Source organism: Rhinoderma darwinii, chromosome 13 (assembly GCF_050947455.1).
Source record: "Rhinoderma darwinii isolate aRhiDar2 chromosome 13, aRhiDar2.hap1, whole genome shotgun sequence".
In the NCBI taxonomy this organism is placed as follows: domain Eukaryota; kingdom Metazoa; phylum Chordata; class Amphibia; order Anura; family Rhinodermatidae; genus Rhinoderma; species Rhinoderma darwinii.
In genome coordinates, this window is record NC_134699.1 from 23,812,308 (window position 1) to 23,840,219 (window position 27,912).

A 27,912-nucleotide genomic window follows, 5' to 3' on the forward strand; every position below is an offset into this window, starting at 1 on the left:
CGGGCTCCTAGCATCATAGTTATGTACGATGCTAGGAGTCCCTGCCTCGCTGCAGGACAACTGTCCCGTACTGTAATCATGTTTTCAGTACGGGACAGTAGTTCCACGGAGAGGCAGGGACTCCTAGCATCGTACATAACTATGATGCTAGGAGCCTGGCTCCCTGCACTGTGTTCGGTCCGGGACTTCCGGCCAAAATACGTTCCGTCCATTACGGACGTAACATGGTCGTGTGAACCCAGCCTAACATTCATCCACCTTCCCACCTGGTGCTGCCGGAAAATGGATTCAACAGCACCCGGTGTTCATCCGGCCACAATTAGAATAGATAGGATACGGCGCCGGACCTCCCTGGGAGCCGGAACCAAAAACGCTGCAGGTAATGTTTTTGGATCCGGCTCCCAGGGAGGTTCGGCGCCGTACAGCGCCACAACTGATGTCCCCTGCGCCAGAACAGATCCCAAAGAAAGCTATGGGATCCGTTCTAGCATCAGTTTGCCTCCGGCTTTTTTCAACACGCTGTAGGTAAACGGAAGCGGACGCCGGACATATGTGAACGGCCCCTAAGTAATTACTATGAGGACAAATATTCTGTGTAGGATTAGATAATAGACTGTTCTGACCTTCAAGTCTCTATTTTACAAAAGTCACCAGCAGATGGCAGCATTGCCTTACTACAACATCGAATAGCTCCAAGAATGAGAAATATTCCTAGAAAACAAGTTTCACCCTAGCTGCATGCAGTCAAGATGCCGCTTGTTTTCTATTAGGCTGGGTTCACACAGTGCAGGTTTGCTGCAGATTTTGCATGCGTTTTTTAAGTCAAAACCAGGAACGGAATCTAAACAGAAGTCATATATAAAGAAAAGCCTTCTAGGTCTCTTCTATTGGATCCAATTTTGGTTTTGACTAATAAAATGCAGGCAAAATCTGCAGAAAAGCTGCACTGTAGGAACCCAGTCTTAGGCTACGCGCACACGTTGCGGAATTTGCTGTGGAAAATCTGCATTAAAATCGCAGATAAACGCAGGTAAATTCCACACTTAATATTGTAGATTTTATGCTGTGGATTTTGGTGCGTTTTTTAAACTAATTTGTCAGATACGATTCTCAGACGGAAACGCAAGATAAATTGACATGCTGTGGATTTTAAAATCTGCACCACATGTCAATTTACGTGTGTAAAAATTCTGCAAAATGTAGATGGGATTTTTTTAAATCTCGTTTACTTTGTCGTTACTTTATCACGCTGTGGATTTGCCGTAGGAAAATGGTGGTCTTAGGATACAGCCACACACAACGTAATCGCTACCGAATTGCCGTCCCGGTTTTCTGTGAGGTAAATTTCACAGCGCATTTCAGTAGCACCAAAGTGGATAAGATTTCAACAAATCTCATTCACACACTGGAAAAAAACTCGCAGAAAACAAGTACGGAAATTGCCCTTCAAAATCCAGATGGAAATTCTGCAGCGTTTACGCTCTGAGTGGACATAACCTAAGGTCCTGTTCACATCAGCGCTGGCTTTCCGTTCCGGGGTTCCGTCTGAAGTTTCTGTTGGGGGAACCACGCAACGGAAAGTCAAACTGAAACCACAGCTTCTGATTCAGTCACCATTGAAATCAATGGTGACGGAAACATTACTAATGGTTTCCGTTTGTCACCATTCCGGCAGATTTCCGTTTTTTCCGACGGAATCAATAGCGGAGTCGACTGCGTTATTGATTCCGTGGTTAAAACGGAAACCTGCCGGAATGGTGACCAACGGAAACCATTAGCGATGTTTCCGTCACCATTGATTTCAATGGTGACTGAATCGGAAGCTGTGGTTTCAGTTTGACTTTCCGTTGCGTGGTTCCCCCAACAGAAACTTCAGACGGAACCCCGGAACGAAAAGGCAACGCTGATGTGAACCTTCCCTAAGGGACACAATGGCTAAAAGTTACGCATTTCATGTGCTAACACCTAAATCTGTACCTAATACCATTATTTAGATTGCATTATGTAGGCCTCATTCAGACAAACGTTGCATCCGTCCGTATTCTGTCCGTTGAAATAACTGACAGCACACGGACCCATGCAAATCAATAGGGCTATTCAGACATGCATGAGTTTCCACGCAGCGAGTGTCCGTTGCGTGAAACTCACTGCTTGTCCTATTTTGGTCCGTTTTTACGGACCTTGACGCCCATTGAAATCTATGGGTGCGTGAAAAACACGGACAGCACACGGACGACATTTGTGTGCTTTCCGTGTTTCACGCATCAGTTGCTAAAGAAATGCAAAGAAAGGAATTAAATAAAGTGCTTGCAGAGGAGAAACACGGACGTGGAAAACTGATGCCACACGGAACTGAAATGCGGTCCGTTTTTAGCGGCCGCAAAACTGACACGTTCATCTGACCAAGGCCTTAGGATAACAAAGACAGCCCTCCATGTTGGTTTTCTGGACCCGGGAGAAGCATGTTTCCTCACGTCTTTTCCAGGTATCATTTTCTTTCTCGCCGCAGTTAATGAGATTGGAAGAAGACACTTATTCCTACACCGTGACATTAAGGCATCTGCTGCAAGAACACAATGTGCGGAGGATACCAGGCAGCGTTCACATGTGTGATGATTAAAGCTTTGTGAGGATTGAAGGTTTCTATGGTAACCGCCTCACAATTGCGTGCTGTGTTTTGGGTAACAAAACGGGAGGCAGGTGACTTGCAGGAGAAATCCAGGCTGGTTTTCGATGATAAAGTGGATGAGGAATGCCGCCATAATGCACAATGCTTCACATTTCCAACGTCTTTTAAATGTCACTATTTGCTAAATTCGCACTGCAATGTTGATCGTGCCCCAGTGCTGCGTTGTAGGTCCCCTTGGGGATGGTCCAGGTTGTGGCAGGCCAACTGCAGATAAAAAACGCTTTCGACAAGAACTTATTTGTCAAACCTGAGGGTAAATTCCCAAAAAACGGTTGAAAAATCGGAGGCAGAACACCTATAAACATCTGCCCATTGATTTCAATGGGAAATACGGCATTCTGTTCCGACAAGGTGTTTTTATAGGCCTCATTTTCAAAAAACGCATGTGAACATAGCCTTAAGACGTATGTGCATAATAAGTGTATAAATATATACCCTTCTATATATTTTTTTTCTCACAACGGTTTGTACGCCGCTGTGCCTGACCCCCGGAGAGTCGGACCCCCACAATAAAATATTCATAAGGTGCAGTATAAGCACTCTGTTGCATTTTCCTCTGAAATTGTTGCATATTTTACCTATTGCTGTGTAATGGGTGAAATCCATGGCAAAGTCTGCATCAAAATCCGAGCCAAGATCAGCATGAAACACATAAGGATTTTGCAATACGTTTCAGGCCATTCTGTAGCAGATAAAATTGACTGCATGGTCTAACATGAGAATAGGAGTGAATACGGTGCCGTACAAAGTCACCATCCAGTCTCTGTGTATAGGGATTTGCCTAAAGACAGTATGGGATCTTGTTTGGGAAAGGTATATTGGCCATGCCGCTTTTACGGGTGAAACATTCATTTAGCATGTTTCACCAGGAAAAATCGTGTGGCCAGTAAATGGCACCACATGCTGGTTTCGATACAATTTTGTCAAAAACAACTCATGTAAGGTAATACCGAATACAACGCCAACACGATGTACAGAGTGGCTTTCAAATTAATTGTTAATGGTCACGCGGTAATGAGGGTAAAACTGCCGTTTACCAGAAAAGTTGTGCGGCCGTTAAAGAATAGACTTTTATGGCAACGTGTTAGGGTATGTTCACACGATCTCTTTTCAGACATAATGGAGGTGTTTTACGCCTCGAATCACGCCTGAAAAGACGGCTCCAATACGTCGGCAAACATCTGCCCATTGCTTGCAATGGGTCTTACGATGTACTGTGCCGACGAGCTGTCATTTTACGCATCGCTGTCAAAATACGGCCTGTAAAATGACGGCTCGTCCAAAGAAGTGCAGGACACTTCTTGGGACGTTTTTCGAGCTGTTTTCTCATAGACTCTATTGAAAACAGCTCCAAAAACGGCCATAAAAACCGCATATTGCTCAAAAAGCGTCTGAAGATCAGGAGCCGTTTTCCCTTGAAAACATCTCCGTATTTTCAGACGTATTTTGTTAATCGTGTGAACATACCCTAAGGGTATGTTCACACGGACGATTTTCAGACGTTTTTCAGGATGTAAACGCCCCAAAAAACGGCTAAAAATACGGAGGCTAAAGGCCTCCAAACATCTGCCTATTGATTTCAATGGGAAAAACGGCGTTCCGTTCCCACTTGGCATTTTTTACGTGGCCGTTTTAATGCATTTCGAACCACAACTCAATTGCAACATGTGAATGGACCCTTTAAAGCGTATTTAGATGAGACATTTTTGGCCGCACGGTAAAAAACGCATCAAACATTGTGGAAAACCCACAATGAGATTTCAGAGATTGGCCACGGTTTCTGCTTGTGCGGTTTTTACAGGTGAAGCAGGTAAAATAAATGTGTTTCATATGTAAAAACCGAACAGACAAAAAAACGCATCTCAAAAAAATGTCTAAATGAGTAAAATGGGAGCGTTACGCCCTGAAATACGCCTGCAAACCGCTTACCATTTTTTTTATTTGATAAAAGCTGGGTAGTACATACAAGCCATAATTTTACGCCGCTGTTTAAAAAAAAAGGCGTAAAATTATGCCTCTTAAAAAAGAAGTGCATGTCACTTCTTGAGGCGTTTTTGATGCAGATTTTGACTATTTCCTACAGACAATGCCCAAAAAACTTTGAAGAAACACTTAAAAAACGTTTGGCAAATCTGCTTCAAAAACACCTGGTTTTCAGAGCCTTGTATTTTTCTGCTTCGTACAGACGCCACCGGTCGGAACCCGCAGCACCTCCTGTCTGAAAAACCGCACGGTTTTTCGAACGGAATTTCCGCTGTGAAGCAAAGCAGCGCTGTGAAAAAAAAAAAAAGCTGTCCATACTTACCCCCTCCCTCTTCTCTGCGCGTAGTCCGGTCTCCCTGGGTGATGCAGCAGCCTATGATTGGCTGCAGCAGTCACATGGGATGCAACGTCATCACAGGAGGCCGGGCTGCAGGAAGAAGGAGAGAGAATACTTGGCTTTCTGTTGCGATTTTGCATCCGTAATGAATTCAATGGGGAAAACCTGCAACAGAAAAGCGACGAAAACGCAGCATAAATTGACAAGCTGTGGAATTAAATTCCGCACCTCCGATCAATTTATTAGCAATTACGCTGCTTTCTTTCGCAGCGGGGCATGAGATTTTTAAAAAAATTGCTGCTATTGTAAATGCTGCGGAATTTACGCACAGAATCCAGTGGGAATCCAGCCTTAGGCCAAATGCACACGATGCGTATTACGTGCAGATTTGTCGCGCGTATTTTCATGTTGCAACTCCGCACCATAATATAGTACCAACAAAGTAAATGAGATTTCAAGAAATCTCATCTACACGTTAAAAAAAATTTCTGCACATAAATTGACCTGTGGCGCGTATTTTGAAATCCGCAGCATGTCAATTTATCTTGCGTTTCTGCTTGCAATTTGAATCTGACTAGTTTAAAAAAAAAGCAACAAAATCCACAACGTAAAACCGCACCTAAAAACACATGAAAAAAAAAAGCAGATTAGGGCTTATTCACACAAATGTATAATACGTCCGTGCTACGCACGTGGAAATCACTCGCGTCGCACGGACCTATGTTACTGAATGGGGCCGTTCAGACTGTCAGTGAATTTCACGCAGCGTGTGTCCCCTGCGTGAAACGCACGACATGTCCTATATTTGGTCGTGTTTCGCGCAGCATGCACCCATTGAAGTCAATGGGTGCGTGCAAATCGCGCTCGGCACACGGCAGCACTTCCGGGTGCCGCGTGTGATTCGCGCTACAGTAGTAAAAACAATGAATGAAAACAGAAAAGCACCACGTACTTTTCTGTTTGTAAACATAAAAACAGAGTCATAATGATGGCGGCTGCGCGAAAATCACGCAGCCACGCATCATATGCTGATGACACACGGACCTTTTGCACGCGCAAAACGCAGTGTTTTTTGCGCGCACAAAACGCACACACTCGTATGAATCCGGCCTTAGGTGTGGATTTTACCTGCATCTACCTGCGGTTTTGATGCAGATTTTCTGCACCAAATTCCGCAAAGTGTGCATGTAGCCATACACTTCAATGGGCGACTAGGTGCGCAAAAACGCACCAATATAGGACATGCAATGAGTTTCACGCAACCGACACGCGCATGCGTGAAAAATCACGCATGTCTGAATACCCCCAGTCCGTGTGCTGTGGGTGATTGCAACAGACAGCACACGGACGAGTCGTCTGAATGAGTACATTTGTGATAGTCACAGCTGCTACTAAATGATGGAAAGGTGTGTGTCTACAGAGAGAAGAAATCTGGAACTACAAGTCAATATGATCTGAATACAATAGTTATTCTCTGGACCTACAAGAGGGATAATGCTAAAAAGGCTCAAACTGTGACTCTTGGAGCGCGTAGAATACTAAACTTGCATTATCATGTTGAATTGAGTATTCCATACAATACAGGGTGTGAAGGGCGGCCCATGACACAAGCATGAAGACCCCAAAGGATGCAGGCTCCGAGCTGACAGGAATGGTAGGTAGAGGGATATTCCTTTAGGCCGGGTTCACACATCGAATGTTTGTTGCGGAATTAGCACCGAATTTCTGCGACCATGTACCGTACAATGTAAGTGAATGGGGCGTTAATAACCAGCCTCGTTCACTTCCGCTATGTTCACACAGCGTATGTTTGAGGCAGAAAAATACGAGGCTGGTTTCCAGAGAAGGCGGCCTCTAAATCCAGGCGTATTTTTTTAAGCTGATTTTCAAAGCGTATTTTTTTTACAAGTGTATTTTGAGGCGTATTTTCAAAGCGTTTTTTGGAGTGTCAATGGAAAATCACTTTGTACGCCTCAGAAAATGACAAGTTTTTGAAATTCAGCAGCGTAAAAATGCGCATCATATGAAAAACAGTGGATTTCTTATTGAAATCAACGGGAAACTGTTTGGCGTATTTCAGGTGTATTCTGAAGTGTAATAAGAGCGTTTTACGTTCTGAAAATAAGCCGTGAGCATAGCCTTAGGCCCAGTTCACATAGCGTCCGTATCAGCGGCAAAAAACGTCTGAAGCTGCCTCCCATTGATTTCAATGGGAGGCGTTTTTTTAGTGGCGGTTTTTACCCATTCACGGTAAAAAAAAAAAAAGTGGTTCTGCCTCTGACCTCCCATTGAAATCATCGAAAAGAAAGCGTCTTTTACTGCGCTTTTTGGCCGCAGGTGAAAAACACTGCGAAAATTGTTGCAAAAAACACGGCAAGAATTTGCAGGCAGGTCAAAATTCCTGAAGGAATTTTGAAGCTGATTTTTCTGCCTGCAAAAGAACTCCGTGTGAACAGGGCCTAACCGTGTAAAGAATCCGCAGCACGTTCTAAAAAATCTGCGTATTTTCAAATCCGCAGCGTGGCCTGTTAAAGTGAGACAGATCTTCACCGCAGGTCTCATTCAATGCATTAATTGAAATCTGCGGCTGTATCTGCACGTCACACATGCGGAGTTGTAGTCCAGTTCACCAGATAATATTTATGTCATGTGTGAATCCGGCCTTATACTCCTGTCTTTATGATCTTGTGTTCACTGCATATTTTTACGCCTTGTATTTTGAAACCGCTGCGTAAATTGACGCGTCATGTGCACTACCCAGCTTTTAGCTATTGAAAACAATGGTAAGCGGTTTGCTGGTGTTTTCAAGGCGTATTTTGAAGCATAAGAAGTCTGTTTTACGCTCTGAAATATGTCTGAAAAAACTCAGTGTGTACTCTGAGTTGCATGGAAACATGACAGGGCATACGTAGGGTTTTATGGGTCCTTACTCTACCTCTGATTTTATATGGAGTGGTAATTTTTTTTTGTCAGAATCTAGCAGAAAAAAAATGGTGCCATATTAAAGCGGTATCTTCTGCTAGCACCATACGGCAGGATGCGGAGATGGCAGATGTGAACAGTGTTTTGTAAGGTAAGGCTGGGTTCACACGAGCACATGGACGGACGTATTTCGACCGGAAGTCCCGGACCGAACACACTGCAGGGAGCCGGGCTCCGAGCATCATAGTTATGTACGACGCTAGGAGTCCCTGCCTCTCTGCAGGACAACTGTCCCGTACTGTAATCATGTTTTCAGTACGGGACAGTAGTTCCACGGAGAGGCAGGGACTCCTAGCGTCGTACATAACTATGATGCTAGGAGCCCGGCTCCCTGCACTGAGTTCGGTCCGGGACTTCCGGCCGAAATACGTCCGTCCATTACGGACGTTAATGTGCTCGTGTGAACCCAGCCTTAGAGAAGTGCGTCTAACATGCCGGATTTATCATGCTGCGTCTGCCATTTTGATAAATTTGGTACAATATGCTCCATTTTTCTGGTGAACTCTTAGGCCAAATTCACATTACATGTGTATTTTCATGCAAAAAAAGCGCGGTGTAATACAGTACCAGCAATGTAAATGAGATTTCAAGAAATCTCATCTACACGTCGCAGAATTTTTCTGCACTTCAATTGACCTGCGTATTCTAAAACCCGCGGCATGTCAATTTATCTTGCGTTCCCGCTTGCGTGCGGAATTAGTCAAGCATTGACTATAACAAACTATATGTGCGCCTGCAGATTTCCAGTCATTTTTGTGTTCCGCTGCGTAAACGCTGTACAAACCGCAACACAACAAATCTCTTGCAGAATTTCTGCTCCCATTCAAGTGTATGGGCCAAACACGCAGCATCTCCGCACAGAACCTGCAGCATTTCCATGCGGCACCGCAGAACATATTCCATGTGACTTTTCTGCATTTTATTTGGGTCTGAGATTTCCAAGTCTCATTCACTCCGCTGCTACTGTAAATGCTGTGGACTTTCCGCTACGTTTTATATATGTCGGAACGCAGCCTATGGCTCCATGATGTCGCGATAAAATCACGGGATTAATGCGATCTCCATGTGGCCTCAATATTACCTCGTGGGAGTAATCGTGGGACCATATCTTATAGTTCATCATTATACTTCTCTCTCTTTTTCAGATCTGTTAAAGGTCTAAAATACCCCCAAAAAAAATCGTATTTGGTCGTGTAATGCGCTATTTTACGCTTTATTCCAAATAAGTTGTAATCTGAAGATCAGATTTATTAAGATCCAGAATTTCATGTCCGGTATTACGTTGTCTGTACCGCTTCCTTCCACCAGACAAAAACCACTTTATTTCGTCTTTTTTCTCCCCCTCTCACAAATTGATCTGAGCTTTCTGGTTGGAAAGGTCATATTTTTTCTCATTGCTATATTAACCAGTTGGGGGTCAGCTGAAGATAAATCCTCTAAATCACAACGTAAGTCAGAAACCTCTTCCTATCTTCAATATTGGCTTATTTTAAGCTTTGCTACATGTCCCTCTCTGGACCAATTTCTCCCCTCAGCTGGATAGTACTTTTGTCTGCTTCAGATTATGTTCTGAGACAACCGAAAAACATGTTTTTTCTTGTACCGTATTCGGATAATAGGATATTAAATCGCATATATTCGTTCTGGTTGCGTAATATGCAGCAGGTATATTGAAATTCTGAGAAACCTTAATGTTCAACCTGTGTCATACAGAAAGTAATTGGTTCGTGGGTCCTAACCCTTACACTGCCGGTGCTGCCATGTATCACCACGGCCTATGGGAATGGCCTCTTCTGCAGGTGGAGTCCTAATGGTTAATGCTTTTTCTTTTTCATTCTTCTCGTGTCTACTGTGAAATTGAGGGTAATTTTCTCTAGCAGGGGACGCTGAGCTACTGTAGGATTTGTACCGCTGCTGAGGGTGAGCCAGCCGCTCGGCAAGAAAATAGAGCCGCCATAAAGCAATATACCACTTGAATTCCAATGTTTTACAGACCTTTTCCAACTTTTTGGAATAAGATATAGAATTTCTACGTGTTGTACCTGTTTAGAGGCATGTCTGATTTATTTTATAGCTGTAGGGATCCACTTGATCAGTCATGTATATATTGCTGTTGAATTACACAATTTAAAGTAGTATATTTCTAAAGTGCATCCATTGGGGATATGATGCGTGCTGCTCTAAAAATAACAACGACACACTTGGTATGCCATCTGCCCAACTGAGTGGTGAAATCTTGTAGTAAAATGTATATATTAAGAAATAAAAAGCAGCGTCCATTGGAACCACTCATTACTACATGCAAAGCTTTCCAGGTTGAGAACATACTGGGGCAAATTTACTAATACTGTCGAAGATGTAGACGAGGCGGCCCGGAAATGCGCCAACTTTGTCAAAGTGGTGCATGCTGTATGATAAATTTGGCGTATCTATCTAGACATGCTAGAAACTTTTCTCTGTATACCACCTTCTGGTTGGCTTGGTTTACACCAGTTTTTTGTAAAAACTCTGGCGCATGGTGTTGCGTTCTAAACCACACCCTTTCGGGTAGACCACACCCATTCTCTGCTAAGTCACGCCCCTTTGCCAAGTATGTTGAAAAAAATGTCTAAAACCGTTAATAAATTTGGTGTAGAGCATGTATGCCAGAAATATGGCTCAATATAAATAGTAAGTCTGCCCTATGGTATGCATCTAAAGCATTGTCATTAAAGGGGCTCCCACACGGGTCCTCCCCATTTGCTAGAGCAGCGAGCCGCAATGAAATAATGTCTGCCAAGCCATATTCTACATGGTCACCCATGTAATACTATATTTTTCCTGTAGTGGCCACTGTTGGGGAATGTAGTGGCCACTCTTGGGAGCAATCAGACTATGGTCAGGGTAGTTTTCTCTTACATGGGTGTATTTTGGTCAGGATTTTGGATCTGTAAGCCAAAAGTCTGTCCAAAACATGGCTTGAGTTGCACATTTTTTTTAATCACAAATTTTCTCTGTATGTTCTCCTGGTTTCAACTTCCAAAATACTGCCGTGTAAGGACGTAATTCACGCCTCGAATTACGCCTGAAAAAACGGCTCCAAACCAAAAAGACGCCCGCCTCAAAGAAGTGCATGTCACTTCTTGGGATGTAATTCGAGCCATTTTTCATTGACTCCATTGAAAGACCACTCCAATTACATCCGTAATGGACGCCGCGAAAAACGCGTGCACTTGTCAAAACGTCTGAAATTCAGGAGCAGTTTTCGCCTGAAAACCGCTCCGTAATTTCAGACGTATTTGGTGTTTCCGTGTGTACATACCCTTAGAGTGGCCAAAGGATTTGTTGTGGTAAGTTGACCCCTATAGGCTAGGAGCTACACAGTGAAATTTGGTTGCACCCAAGTCACAGTAAAATTGTAGAATTACCATGACACAACCCTTAAGGGGTATTCCCAGCTTAAAGGCTATGGAAATCTTTGGTGGCTTTTTCTTATTAAATAAAATGTATGTGTTTTAGCATAAAAATAACTTTTGGAATATACTTTAATTAAAAAAGTTTGCTCGGTTTCACTTCTGCAGTGTCTATGTATCACAGTACATAGAGGCTGCAGAATGCCACTGTCAGCTGAATCTGTCCGTAAGCTGGTCTGATGCCCTGGCTAACAGCGGCTCGTGTGTGCTCCTAAAACATCACCTAAGCTTTAGGCCTCATGCACACGAACGTGCTTTTGCGGCCGCAATTCCCCCGAAAATCCACAGGAGAGTTGCGGCCCCATTCATTCCTATGGGGCCATGCACACGACCGTGGTTTTCGCGGTCCGTGCATGGCCCTGGGCTCATTGAAAATAATGGCCGCGGCCATTTGCACGGCCCGCGATTTGCAGGCGTCTCGCGGCTGTCACTCTGTGGCTGGCCGATCCGAAAATCACGGCTGTGCACATGGCTACGGTCGTGTTAAAGAGGCCTTATATTGATCAAATCAAACTTGATCAATGAAGTATGAATGGAAGGGTGGTCGCGCATGTGGCTATGACATACAGACACCAGGCAGCCATTATAACAGTACTGACTAACATATTATACAGACACCAGGCAGCCATTATAACAGTACTGACTAACATATTATACAGACACCAGGCAGCCATTATAACAGTACTGACTGACACATTATACAGACACCAGGCAGCCATTATAACAGTACTGACTGACACATTATACAGACACCAGGCAGCCATTATAACAGTACTGACTAACACATTATACAGACACCAGGCAGCCATTATAATAGTACCGACTAACACATTATACAGACACCAGGCAGCCATTATAACAGTACTGACTAACACATTATACAGACACCAGGCAGCCATTATAACAGTACTGACTAACACATTATACAGACACCAGGCAGCCATTATAACAGTACTGACTAACACATTATACAGACACCAGGCAGCCATTATAATAGTACTGACTAACACATTATACAGACACCAGGCAGCCATTATAATAGTACTGACTAACACATTATACAGACACCAGGCAGCCATTATAACAGTACTGACTAACACATTATACAGACACCAGGCAGCCATTATAATAGTACTGACTAACACATTATACAGACACCAGGCAGCCATTATAACAGTACTGACTAACACATTATACAGACACCAGGCAGCCATTATAACAGTACTGACTAACACATTATACAGACACCAGGCAGCCATTATAACAGTACTGACTAACACATTATACAGACACCAGGCAGCCATTATAACAGTACTGACTGACACATTATACAGACACCAGGCAGCCATTATAACAGTACTGACTAACACATTATACAGACACCAGGCAGCCATTATAATAGTACTGACTAACACATTATACAGACACCAGGCAGCCATTATAACAGTACTGACTGACACATTATACAGACACCAGGCAGCCATTATAATAGTACTGACTAACACATTATACAGACACCAGGCAGCCATTATAACAGTACTGACTGACACATTATACAGACACCAGGCAGCCATTATAACAGTACTGACTGACACATTATATACGTACAGACACCTGATTTCTGTCTGCTGTAGGGGAAAGCAAGTATCTGTCATTTTGTATAGTAACCTGCCTGACTCTTTCATCCCCGTGCTTTCATGTTTAAATCTGACAGAGCGTCCATTCCTTATTCTATTCTGCGCTGTGAAACGTACGTGGCGATATGCAGATAATGTACACATCTACAGAGTGCGCTAAGCTATATATTCCTGCGTGATTCACCGACAGCCGGGGATAGGAAATACATTTAACCAGCTTCACACATCACAGATTCTCTCCTTCTACTTTCACAGACGATTCTTATTTAATGGAAATTTGTATGCAAATAAAGATTTATCTTTTCAGAATTAATGAAAGCAAAGAAAAACGCTACTTAACAGTTTCATTACAAATGTCACTACGTTCCCTGTATGGTTCTGGCAGCTCATCGCTTCAGTTTTTAACTGTGAAACATTTGACTTGGGGCCTGTTCACATCAGCGTTAGTTTTCCATTGAGGGGTTCCATATGAGGTTTCCGTCGGGAGAACCCCTCAACGGAAAGGCAAACGGAAATCTTATCTTCTGTTTTGCATCACCATTGAGATCACTGGTGACGGAAACATTGCTAATGGTTTCCGTTTGTCATCATTCCGGCAGGTTTCTGTTTTTTTGACGGAATCAATAGCGCAGTCGACTGAACCCCTCAACGGAAAGCCAACACTGATGTGAACAGGCCCTTTACCCCGAAGCACACTTATATGAGTGGTTGACAGACTTTTTGAAAACCGTGGCAAGTAAGACCCAAATGGCATCATGATACCAAACCCTCCAAGCCACCTCTGTCAAGTCTGATGCATTGCCTTTGGCTGCCAGGATGCTGAGGAGGGCACTGTTGTGTGCTGAATATATGGTGCCCTACTTGTAAAATCAGCTGGCTATTTTAAACACCCTATTGCCAGTTTGCCAAACCCAAATGCCTGTACTTTCCACAATATTTGTGATTTGTGAGGTATAAATCTCTATTTATCCTACAAACCAACTGTAATGTTAATACTTAAAGTGCTCCTTTGATCAGTATTTGTGGTTATTGCTTCTCACAATGCCCATCGCTCAGGGCTGCATCCTTCACATTGTTCACAGGCACATATTTTGGGCCTCATGCACATTATGGATCTGTGTTGTACGGATCCGTAATATGGCAGCGATCGAGATCTATGGGTCCATACTGTACCTCCATATTGTGGCATTTTCTATTGCATATATTATGGAGGTATTCTTCACCAGAAGCATTCATTTAAGGGAATATTGTGCTTCGTGGTGGCCCCAAATGGCAGCATACAGAGCGCCTACAACTCCATAACATGGGACTATAAGGACCTTGTGTGCTGCCATATAGACTGTGGTGTATGAGGCCTTGGTTAGAAAGTCTCAAAAATTTCCATTGTCTGAATAAATACAGCCACGCAGATCTGTGAAAGTCCTTACCTTCCTATTACTTCTCAAGTTCGATCTTGGAGAACTGACACAACTCTCTTCCTAGGCATGGCTATAGGAAAACAATAAGGCATTGTTCTCACAGTGCAGATTTGCTTAAATTTTGCATGCATTTTTTTTAAGCCAAAACCTGAATATATATATATATATATATATATATATATATATATATATATATATATATATATATATATATATATATATATATATATATATACACACTTCATTTTTATTTTTTTATGTTCAGTTCCTGGTTTTGGCTTGTATAAAAAAATAATACATAAATCTGAAGCAAAGCTGCACATTGTGAACAAGGCCTAATACAGGATTTGCTTTTTTCTTTGGGGGTCATTTAAAAATATGTAAAGCATAAAAAAATTAAAATGTGTTTACAACTATAATAATAAATTATTCTTATGTTGGTGATTGCGGTCTTGGATATGACCCATTCTTACATAAAATTACCATTCATTTAAATGTAAATATCCAATATTCTCCTACAACAGTGACCAGAATGTTTGACCCAGTTCTATACCAGCATTCTGCCCCCCGATACATACAATTTTGTTCGGGCACATGTACTACATTTATATCTCCCACGTGCTTCATTTATCATCTATACCAGTGACGGGGAGATGCCCCTAACACTTTATGCAAAGATCTATTACTATGTATATATAAATGGCCAAGCATCCAACATAATAACCTGCATGTCATATAGTGACGTCTGTAATTTTGTGACTTTGATGTAAAATAAATTTAGATTGAGTCCCTCTTTAACCCCTTCAGGACTGAGCCTGTTTTGGCCTTCAGGACGAAGCCGATTTTTCAAATCTGACATGTGTCCCTTTATGTGGTGATAACTCCGGAATGCTTTTGCCTATCAAAGTGATTCTGAGATTGTTTTCTCGTGACATATTGTACTTTATGTTACGGAAAAAATTTGGTCGATAAATTCAATATTTATTTGTAAAAAACACCAAAATTTGAAGAAAATTTGCAAAAATTAGCATTTTTCTAAATTTAAATGTATCTGCTTGTAAAACAGATAGTAATACCACACAAAATAGTTACTAGTTAACATCCCCCATATGTCTACTTTAGTTTGGCATCGTTTTTTGAACATTATTTTATTTTTCTAGGACGTTACAAGACTTAGAACTTTAGCAGCGATTTCTCATATTTTGAAGAAAATTTCAAAAGCCGATTTTTACAGGGGCCAGTTCAGTTCTGAAGTGGCTTTGAGGGTCTTATTTATTAGAAAGTCCCCATAAATCACCCCATTTTGAAAACTGCACCCCTCAAAGTATTCAAAACAGCATTCAGAAAGTGTTTTAACCCTTTAGGCGTTTCACAGGAATTAAAGCAAAGTAGAGGTGAAAGTTACAAATGTCATTTTTTTTTTACAAAATTCATTTGTAATAAAAAAAATTCTATACCACAGAAGTTTTTACCCGAGAAATGGAACTTATTATTTATTGCCCAGATTCTGCAGTTTTTAGAAATATCCCACATGTGGCCCTAGTGCGCTAATTTACTGAAATACAGGCCTCAGAAGCAAAGAAGCACCTAGTGGATTTTGTGGCCTCCTTTTTTTTAGCATATATTTTAGGTATCATGTCAGGTTTGAAGAGGTCTTGTGGGGCCAAAACAATAAAAACCCCCAAAAGTGACCTCATTTTGGAAACTACACCCCTCAAGGAATTTATCTATGGGTATAGTTAGCATTTTGAACCCACAGTTTTTTTGCAAAATGTATTTGAATTAGTATGTGAAGATGAAAATCTACTTTTTTTCTGAAAAAAACGTAGAATTTTTTTATTTTTTCAAGGAATAAAAGAGAAAAAACACCCCAACATATGTAAAGCAATTTCTCCCGATTACAGCAATACCCCATATGTGGTAATAAACTGCAGTTTGGACCCACAGCAGGACTCAGAAGGAAAGGAGCACCATTTGGATTTTGAAATTCTGATTTTGCTGGAATAGTTTTCAGTGCCGTGTCGCGTTTGAATTGCACTGGAGGGAACAAAATAGTGGAAACACCCGGAAAGTGACCCCATTTTGGAAACTACACTCATCAAGGAATTTTTCTAGGGGTAAAGTTAGCATTTTGATGCCACAGTTGTTTTGCTGAATTCATTGGAATTATTCTGTAAAGGTAAAAATCTACTTTTTTTCTGAAAAAAGGTAGCCATTTTTAATTTTTACAAGGAATAAAGGAGAAAAAGCACCCCAACATTTGTAAAACAATTTCTCCCGATTACGGAAATATGCCATATGTGGTAATAAACGGCTGTTTGGACCCACAGCAGAGCTTAGAAGGGAAGGAGCGCTATTTGTCTTTTGGAGATCAAATTTAGCTGAAATGGTTTTTGGGTGCCATGTCGCATTTGCAAAGCCCCTGAGAGGCCAAAACAGTGGAACCCCCCAAAAGTGGAAATTACACCACTTAAAGAATCTATCTAGGGATATAGTGGGCATTTAGACCCCACAAGTCTTTTGCAGGATTTATTAGAATTAGGCCGTGAAAATGAATATCAACATTTCTTCCACTAAAATGTTGTCTTTTTTCAATTTCACAAAGGATAAAGGAGAAAATGCTGCCCAACATTTGTAAAGCAATCTCTCCCGAGTACGGCGATACCCCACGTGTGGTCATAAATGGTTTTTCATTAGAAAGTAATTAACCCTTTCTGGACTGATCCATTTTTTTCTTTTCCTTTTTAGTTTTTTCCTCCCCGCGTTCCAAGAGCCACAACTTTTTTATTTTTCAGTCAATAGAGCGGTATGAGGGCTTATTTATTGAGGGACGAGCGGTCGTTTTCATTGGTACCATTTTTTGGTACATACAACTTTTTGAGCACTTTTTATTACATTTTTAGGTAGAGCCAAGGTGACCAAAAAACAGTGATTTTGCCGTTTTAAATGCTTTATTTTTCACGTGAGACGCTCCATGCATCACCCCCCCCCCCACACTACGACATGCTATGTTGTGGTGTGCGCAGGGGTTAATGTGCAGCGGATGGTGCAGAGTAAAAATTACAATTTTCCACTCATATGCCATTTTAGTGCACTACATGTTATGCCCAGTTTGTGCCACTGAAGACGAATACCTCATAAAATATTAAGGGGGTTCTCCTGGGTATGGCGATGCCATATCTATGGGCGTAAACTGGTGTTTGGGCACGCTGCAGGGCTCAGAAGGGAGGGAGCAGCATTTGGCTTTTGGGGCGCAGATGTAGCTTGGTAGTAGTTCTGTTTGGGGTTTTACTGGTGTCTCAATATATAATGTGGGGGCATATGTAATCTGTGCGGGGTACATCAGGGTACATGTTATCTGTGCGGAGTACATCAGGGTACATGTTATCTGTGCGGGGTACATCAGGGTATAATAAGAGGGTATAATAATGCAGTAAATAAATAATAATCCGCAGATATGTGGCCGGTGTCGCACTGATAAAAGGCGCCCGATCTTATCTGCTTTTGGAACACTGCACATTTTGCATCGCCATATTCTGAGAGCCAGAACGGTTTTATTTTTTTTCCACCGGAGCTGGGTGAGGGTTTATTCTTTGCGGGACAATCTGTAGTTTTCATTGGTACCATTTTGGGGTACTAGAAATTTTTTTGATCACGTTTTATTCAATTTTTTGGCAAGCAAGGTGACCAAAAACCATCAATTCTGAAACTGTTTTTTATGGCGTTCACCCTGGGCTATAAATTACCATTATATTTTATACTGCGGGTCGATACGATTACAGCGATACCATACGTATATAACTTTTTGATGTTTTGCAGCGTTTGTGCAATAAAATCACTTATTTATAAAATAAATTCTTTTTTGTGTCACCGTATTCTGAGAGCGACAACTTTTTTTATTTTTCAGTCAAAAATGCGGTGTAAGGGCTTGTTTTTTGCGGGACGGGTTGTAGTTTGTATTGGTACCATTTTGGCGTACATGCGACTTTTTGATCACTTTTTATTGTCGATTTTGGGAGGGGTGGTAACCAAAAAATTGTGATTCGGGCACTGTTTTTCGTTTATTTTTTTCGCGGTGTTCACCGTGCGGGAAAAATAATATTACAGTTTTATAGTCGGGATCGTTACGAACGCGGTGATACCAAATATGTGTACTTTTTTTATCGTGTTAATTTTTTTCCTATAATAAAAGACTTATTTTAGGAAAAAAAGCATTCTTTGTTTATGTCACTTCTAACTTTTATTTTTACACTTTTTCAAAACATTTTTATTATCTTTTTTTTACTTTTTTTACTTGTCCCACTAGGGGACACTTAGACTTGCAGCTCTGATCGCTGCTGGAACACATTACACTACACACGTAGTGTAATGTGTTGTAACTGTCATTGTGACGTAACTGTCACACTGACATGAAGCAGAGGAGGAACGGCCGCAGGCTGATCCTCCGAGGCTTCCGTACATGGCAACCCGGAGGTCATTGTCTGGCCTCTGGTTGCCGTGAGAAGGATCGCCAGCCCCCGCAAATACATGTGGGGGGCTGCCGATCCGCTGTAAACCTCTTCAATGTGGGGATCGCAATCGACCACCGCATCGAAGGGGTTAATTGCCGATTTCAGCGGCGACAGGCCGCTGATCGGCAACAGGGAGAGCAGGGCTGACACCCTGCACAGTTAACCGCCGCTGCGGTGTAGCGCCGCGCGGCGGTTAAGGGTATGTTCACACGGCAGCGTCCGTAACGGCTGAAATTACGGGGATGTTTCCGCCTGAAAACATCCCCGTAATTTCAGCCGTACCGGCATGTGCAGGCGCTTGAACGCTGCGTCCAATACGGACGTAATTAGCGCTGCTATTCATTGGAGTCAATGAATAACGGCTCCAATTACGCCCAAAGAAGTGACAGGTCACTTCTTTGACGCGGGCGTCTATTTACGCGCCGTCATTTGACAGCGGCGCGTAAATATACGCCTCGTGTGAACAGACAAACGTCTGCCCATTGCTTTCAATGGGCAGATGTTTGTCAGCGCTATTGAGGCGCTATTTTCGGGCGTAATTCGGGGCAAAAACGCCCGAATTACGTCCGTAAATAGGCCGTGTGAACATACCCTAAGGGTATGTTCACACGGCCTATTTACGGACGTAATTCGGGCGTTTTGGCCCCGAATTACGTCTGAAAATAGCGCCTCAATAGCGCTGACAAACATCTGCCCATTGAAAGCAATGGGCAGACGTTTGTCTGTTCACACGAGGCGTATATTTACGCGCCGCTGTCAAATGACGGCGCGTAACTAGACGCCCGCGTCAACGAAGTGACCTGTCACTTCTTTGGCCGTAATTGGAGCCGCTATTCATTGACTCCAATGAATAGCAGCGCTAATTACGGCCGTAATTGACGCGGCGTTCAAGCGCCTGCACATGCCGGTACGGCTGAAATTACGGGGATGTTTTCAGGCTGAAACATCCCCGTAATTTCAGCCGTTACGGACCCCCGCCGTGTGAACATACCCTAACTGTCAAAGCACTGACGTTAATGAACGTCAAGGTGCGCGAAGTTACTGCACACATTGACGTTTATTAACGTCAAGGTGCGGGAAGGGGTTAAACAAAAATAATACAAATATATGTATATGGACTGTTAGAAAATGTTGTGTGTTAGCCCTCTTTTATAAATCGTGGGGCTGGAAGGATCTCACTATAAAATCACGCTGGGGCAGTGTATTCATGCTAGTTTTCAGCTGTAAATACGTTGAAAAACATGGCACTCCGGTTACATATCTTTTGCTCCAGAGTGCACAGTGCGACTCCTTTACTAATAATGCCCGGTCTTCTAAGACTTTGTTTTTAGCCTGTGCCACGTTCATGAACCAGGTGTGTGCCCCATTGATGAATGTGGCGCCCTGTTAGCACCACTTCCTACTCTCCAGGAGTGCATCCCATTACTCTACTACATTATGTGGCACCTTCTGCAACATCCAAAGATACTGGCGGAAGGGCCACCAGTATTAATAGATCTCAGCCATGTTCTTTTATGGAGGAACCGGTGTTTCTAATTCATTTGTCTTAGGCTTCTCTCACACAGTCGAATGAGGAAAGCACAGAAAACTTTATTTTATTTTTTGCTTTTCTATATCCGGATCCAATCCCAAATTTGGCACGAAAACATACAGCACTGACACAGTCTGTTTACATGACTATGGGACTGAAGCCTAATTGTGGTGCTTTGCTGCTGACATTAAAAGGCTTATTTAAAGGGGTATTCCATCTTAACTAATGGCATATCGCTAGGATATGCCACCACTTTATGGTTAGCAGTTATCCAACCTCTAGGACTGCAATGGATCCTGAGAATGAAGGGACCGTAGCTCTGATGTAATGTTGTGCCCCCTTCTACGTTTTCCCTGCACGTTGGCGCTCCTGATTCGTTGGCTGTGCCAGGGACCCCATTCATTTGAATAAAGCCGCGCTGCAGGCCCCTTCTTGGGTACATGGGAGCCGATGTTCAGGGAAAAACAGTGAAGGGTATGCAGCTTCATTCTCAGAACCGGTGTGGGTCTAAGAGGTCAGACCCCCACTGATCATAAGTTGATGGCATATCCTAGTGATATCTCATCAATTTATAAGACGGGAATAACCCTTTTTACAATGGATAAAAAAAAAAAAAAGTCAAAACTTGTAGGGCTTAACTGATCATATAATTCAATAAAACAAACATCGATCAGTATAAATGTGTTTTAAACCGGTAAACATAGATAATGTGATTAATGGTCGTATATACTGTATCTTATGTTTCCTTGGGCTGATGCTTCTATTTCAATTGCCTATACAATTAATTACATTTCTAGGTGAGAGATTTTTGTGAAACGTGATATTCTAAATAATTGACGATTTCTTCACCTTGACATATTTGACACCTTCAAGACTTCTTCAGCAGTGAATAAAAATATACCTGTAATACAGAATAATCTCGACAAGGTCTTGACCTCTTTCTCTGTCTGTCTGCAGGATAAAGATGGCCACTTACCTGATCTGCTGTAACTCAACCAAGAAATATCACCTCTGGCTCCTTTTGCTAAAGGTGCACCATTTTTGAAGATGCCACAACTGAATTGTCTGAACAAATCTGTAAGGATTGGCAGGTATGTGCAGGAATCAATATGGGCAGATGTACAATAAAATGCAAATTCTCCCTAAAGTGGATCTGTCAGCTGAATATGCTGCCCTAGGTAAGATCCGTATATTACAGGGACAGGTCTGTTCTCCTACTAGCCAAAATGGCACAAACAAATATTGTGCTGTTTGGCTAAGGCTGGATTCACACTTGCGTCAGGCCAATCTGTTTTACTGCTCCGTCAGCGGAACAGAACAAGGGAATACTGGAAGCAGCGGTTCTGTTAAACCACGGACACCGTCGGCGGCCTACGGCATCCATTGACTTTAATGGGTTCTGTTGGCTTTCCTTTTAGGGTGTCCGTGATTTAACCGAAAACAATAGCGCAACGTGCTGTGCTATTGTTTCCGGTGATCTCTGCCTGATCTGCGACGGAGACCCTTAACGGAGCCTCTTACGCAGGAGCAACCAAAGAATACCCTGGACTCCTAGTTCTGAGTCCGATGTTTTCATGAGGAGAGCGCTTATAGGACAGACTTGCCGCTATAATATGTTGCCCTTACCTAGAGCAGCATATTCAGATGACAGATCAGTTCTACAAAGGAATATTATATTGTTCCTAGGAATATATATATGTAGGACTAAAATAACGAAATGTCAGAATCCTATGGATGGATGAATGTGAAGAAAACTTCATGGAAGATAAATGTAGACCACAGCACGGACTATACGATACATAATCTTCTTTATATCCGTCTAATTTCTTTACATATTGTCACTGGGATGCTTTAAGGCCACAGGCCGGGTGAGAGTAATTTTTTACATTGTAGTCCTTACTACCTTTCTATGAAGTTTACTTGGAGTCTATCACTGAGCACCACTTATGATACACATATAGGAGAACGTAGGGTTTGACTTAGATATAATAGGGTATCTAGACGAAGGTTGGGTGCTGCTGCTCCTACTGGAGGTGGGTGCTGTGTACTAAGCAGTATATCCTTGACGGCCAACTAAAACTTACACATTATACAGAATATGGACTCACTCTGAGCAATTTCGGACTGTCCAGGGAAAAGTGAGTCAAATTTTGAAGGATGTCTAATGCTAATGTATTGTGTCAGAAACCCATATGCGAGAATGACCGCAGTCTAATGCACTGTGTATATGAGATCTGTAAGCATAAGCTTAGGGATTCCATTGTGTCTGAGTACGATTTACATATTTAACAAAATTTGGTAGAAAAAGATCTTTATTGCAACACAGTAAAACATAAATGATGGTATCGGTGTGAAATAATTCTTAACATCCGGGTAGAGATGAAAATCGTTGAAACCGTTATTTACCCTTCGAGCCCTGGATTGTTCTTGCTATGGTTCATGCCTGCTGTATACTGAGCTATATCTCCTCTCCACCAGGGAGTGTCAGCATTCATCAAGGGTTGTCAGGATTGTGCATAGATGTTACCATGGAGACTGCTCGCTCTCTATGGTAAGTGTGCGGTCTGTATGGAAATACAGGTCAGTGAGTGTCGTCGTGCACACTTAGGCTGGGAGGTGCATTGGTCACGGTGCGTTCAACTTATGGTTAATGCTGGTCTCTGCGTTTACAATAAAGATTAGTGACTCTCCATAGAAACCGCTGTTTACCGAGTGGTCTGCACATCACAGCAGAGGGAAATGTAGTCTGATGCCAGTGTGTGTACAAGCCCTTCTTTTTTTTTTTTTTTTTAATTCCAAAGGTTTTTATTGGATTTCGCATATAGAAAGTACAACGCAGTACACAAATGTGAAAAGCAGAACTTATGATCATTTGATTCACAGCAGGTTCTGCACCTAAAAGGTAGGGCTTATTTAGACGAACGTGATATATGTCGGTGCAACGCGCGTGATTTTCACGCGCCTCGCACGGACCTATGTTAGTCTATGGGGCCGTGCAGACTGTCCATGATATTTACGCAGCGTTTGTCCGCTGCGCAAAACTCACGACATGTCCTATATTTGTGCGTTGTTTGCGCATCACGCACCCATTGAAGTCAATGGGTGCGTGAAAATCACGCGCAGCACACGGAAGCACTTCCGTGTGACGCGCGTGATTCGTGCAACAGCAGTGAAAAGTCTGAATGAAAACAGAAAAGCAACACGTGCTTTTCTGTTTACAAACAGCCAAACATAGTGTCATAATGATGGCGGCTGCGCGAAAATCACGCAGCCGCGCATCATATGGTGATGACACACGGAGCTGTTAAGTAAAGCGCACACTTTCGTGTAAATCCAGCCGTAGATCAATCCGGTATCTATACAGAGTTGAGCAATATCCTTTTCAATGTCGCTTTACGAAAAAGGAAATTTAGTATTGGATAAATGACCGTTCAGATGAACAAACACAACATCATCCTCACGACTGCTACAAACCGTATCGATATTAAGGTATCAAACAGAATAATATGAACTAGGAATCCAAATTTCAATCATGTTATAATATCGAGAGTATGTATGGCAGGGGTCAGCAACCTTCAGCACTTAAAGAGGCTCTGTCACCACATTGTAAGTGACCTGTCTCCTACATAATGTGATCGGCGCTATAATGTAGGTGACAGCAGTGCTTTTTATTTAATGAAACGATCTATTTTCACCACTTTATTAGCGTTTTTAGATTTATGCTAATGAGTTGCTTAATGCCCAAGTGGGCGTGTTTTTACTTTAGACTAAGTGGGCGCTGTACAGGGGAGTGTATGACGCTGACCAATCAGCATAGGGATCCTTTTAGATCGCTATGTGGTGTCTTATACTAACACATTAACAATACTGAAGTGTTTAGACAGTGAATAGACATTCCACGGAATGTCTATTCATAATCTCTGCACTTCATTACTCTGTCTGTGGTAGTTACAGCAGAGGAAGCGTAATCTCGCGAGATTACGCGGTAAATGACAGGTTACAACGAGATCACGCTTCCTCTGCTGTAACTACCATAGAAACAGTAACAAAGCGCTGCCTAAATGAATGGAGAGGAGTGCATGATGCTGATTGGTCAGCGTCATGCACTCCCCTGTACAACGCCCACTTGGTCTAAAGTAAAAATACGCCCACTTGGGCATTAAGCAACTCATTAGCAGAAATCTAAAAACGCTAATAAAGTGGTAAAAATAGATTGTTTTTTTTTTTTTAAATAAAAAGCATTACTGTCACCTACATTATAGCGCCGATCTCCTTATGTAGCCAGCCCACGACACATAATTTCCTTTATGGGCTACCTGCTGCCGACGTTGAAGTAGGAAGTGGTCATAATAATGTGATTCGACTGTGTATATACACTGAAGGGAAACTCTCCTCATACCCTGGAACTTACCGCACTATCAACTTCTTGGACACCGTTTTCAATTTAAAGGTCAATTCACAGAGTTTTTTTAGCAGTGATGATTTTGATGCGGAAACAGTGTTGGAATCTGCACCAAAAATTGACCGAAATTGCCCCCCTTTGATTCCAATGGGCTGCAGAGTCGTTTTTCTTTTCTTTTTGGTTGCTCGTGGGGGGAAAAAAAGGAATACTGAGGCAGAATTTCTTTCTGCCTTCAAAAAACTCAATGGGAACAGGGCCTTAGACGAGTTTTTTTTTAAAGTTTTTTTTTTTAGTTTTTCTAAATCCATCCATTGAGCCCACCCTCCTTAAACGGGTTCTCCCACAAAACATATGTATCCCCTATGAACAGGATAGGGGATACATGTGTGATCGCTGGGGGGTCCCACCGAAAGTTCCTAAAAGTGCTGCATGCGCATGCTCGCCCAGCACTCCATTCATTTCAATAGGACTGCTAGTCTCCGGCAGAAATGAATGTAGCGCTGGTCGAGCATGCCCACCAACGGTCCATTCTCATGGAGCACTTCGGGGGACTTTTGGTCTCCTGTTCTCATCGATTGGGGGGGGTCCCAGCGATCACACTTGAATCCCTTATCCTGTAGAGAGGGAATACATGTTTGTGGGAGAACCCCTTTAATGGTTTCCTAGGTGGCTGCCTACTCCTCCTACCCCTATCCCAGACATGACCATGACCATGATTCACGTAAGTTTGTCAACCGTCACTTAACCCAGTTGCATTTGTATTTGTGTGCCCATTGTGCAACTTTCACGGTCATATCACACGACCAGTCCAGTTCTAACTTGAATTTTTCTAGCCAGCTTAAAAAATAACAGACCTTTTGTTCGGTTGCCAGGAGAAACCTCTCGTGTTATTATATTCCTTTTATTTTTTTGCACTAGTTTTCATACATTTTTTTTTTATTCCTTTTTTTTGCCTTTTTTTTTTATCCTCTGTTCTAGGTTCCCTTATTCTATGGGAGGCCTTTTAATACAAAAAAAAAGTATTACATAGGAGGAACTGACAAGCTTATAACAATGTGAATGAACACGGCCACTTCACAATACCCCTTCAAAATGTTCCTGTAGGGAGAGTGCTCCTCCATCCATGGGAAGATGCCACCCTCCCTCCTGAGGATACAATGTGTGCGGCTCAGCTGCGAGAATGAGAAAGTCTGAGAGTGTAAATAGCATCTCGATTTAGCACACTTGACTGCCTTTCTCTGCCTGGACGCAGATCAATATTCAGCAGCCTCTCTCTGGCTGTATGGCAAACTGGCAGTGTCTGTAAATCTGGATTGATCATGCTGAAGAAAACATTACACTGTACATGTACATAAACAGTATGTATTGCCTGATACAATGTGTAAACAATCCTGTTAGTTACTTGCTGCCAGTATAAAATAAAACGTTGACCTTCCTCCGATAGCGCCTTATAGTGCTATTCAAGAACAATTTCTGATAATTGAGGTTAGAGAAATCAATGGGGCATAATGTTTATATATTTGCACATCATATTGTTCTAGAAGAACTGTCACCTCTCCGGACATAGTTGTGGATTCCCCTTTAAATAACCATTCTCTTCTTAGACCTCTGCATTGTGCCGTTCCTCTGTTATTCCTCCTAGAAATAGAAATTTATGAATAAATTGACAACTGGGTGTTACCAGTTTGGGGGGTGTGTCCCTACTCACTCTGACACTGTCCAATCAGTGCAGACAGTGGAAGACTTTGCAGGGACACGCCCCTTTGACAAGAATAGGAACACCCATTTCATTCATAGCTCATTTATTCATAAAAATTCAGGAGGAATAACTGAGGAACAGCACAACGCAGAGTTATGAGAACAGTATACACTATGTGCCACGTTTTCTGCTTTTCCATAGTACCTGTATGTCTCGGATAGGGAAACTAGATTGTGAACCCTATTTATGCTACAAATTTGAGTGATTGGTGTACAGTGCTGTGGAATATGTTGGCACCATGAAAGATAAATGGAATAATTAGATGGATGGTGCACATGTGATTTCTGAGCTGCTCCGTTTTAAAGGAAAATTCCACCTTAAATAAAAATAAGAGGGTTCATATGTGAAAATGTGTAGGGGTTAATAGGATATGCCATTAAAATGTGATTGGTGCGGATCCAATCCACAAGAACAAGGGGGCTACTTACTTGAAGTATTCTGTGTCTAATAATCAACATATCATGTCAGCTACAGACCCTCTCCGGGGCAATGGCTGTCATTCATACATAGAGGCGCTTCTTCTGCTCCCTGTCACCAGCAGCGTGCCTGCGGCTCTTTCTGTGTGGTCATGATGTTGCAGACTAGAAGAGGCTGCTCTGCGTGTGACAGATGAGGAGGCATTGGGTATTAATATTAACCGTAGATGTATTAAAACTAGTGCAAAAGTGTACCTGCCGTAGCAACCAATCAGAGTCAACATCCCATTTGTCATCGGCCCGTTGGAAAATTAAAGCAGCGACCTAATTGGTTGCCATGTGTAACTCCTACTTTTCCTTTGCACCAATTTTTATATTTATTTTTTTACATTTTTAGTTTATAAAACACACAATCTATAAAGATAATAATCAGCAGAATCAATGTGTTTGTGGTCCGCATCCACACAAGACCCACCTTTCATCCGTCTACATTTGCACAAATTTTGATACATCTTTTCCAATGTTTACAGTGCTGCGGTATAGGGTGTTGATGATCTTTAAATAACTTGAAATAAAATGTTAATCAGAATTAAAAAATATATATATTGTGTGTGTTGTACCCAATTAAAAATGTTATTTTAATGGCTCATTTAATAAGGCAGATGCTCTGCCAACATCGAAGGAATTCAGGTAATTGGGTTATAAGTTGCTTTGTCCACGAAAATGAGTTATTTTACTATCAATTTGTCATTACTGTTGATGAGACGTAGTATAGGTTGGTTGGCCAAACACGAA

The 27,912-nt window shown here is 42.2% G+C and overlaps 1 protein-coding gene across 3 annotated transcripts in view; it reads left to right on the top strand.

Annotated features, from left to right (window-relative positions):
• SRCIN1 (SRC kinase signaling inhibitor 1) overlaps window positions 1-27,912 on the top strand; it is a 330,976-nt gene that overhangs the window by 44,315 nt on the left and 258,749 nt on the right. For all 3 annotated transcript variants that reach the window (XM_075846590.1, XM_075846591.1, XM_075846589.1), the window contains one exon: window positions 21,498-21,631. The gene's annotated coding sequence lies outside the window, so the exon portion shown is untranslated. The remainder of the gene's footprint in view (window positions 1-21,497; window positions 21,632-27,912) is intronic.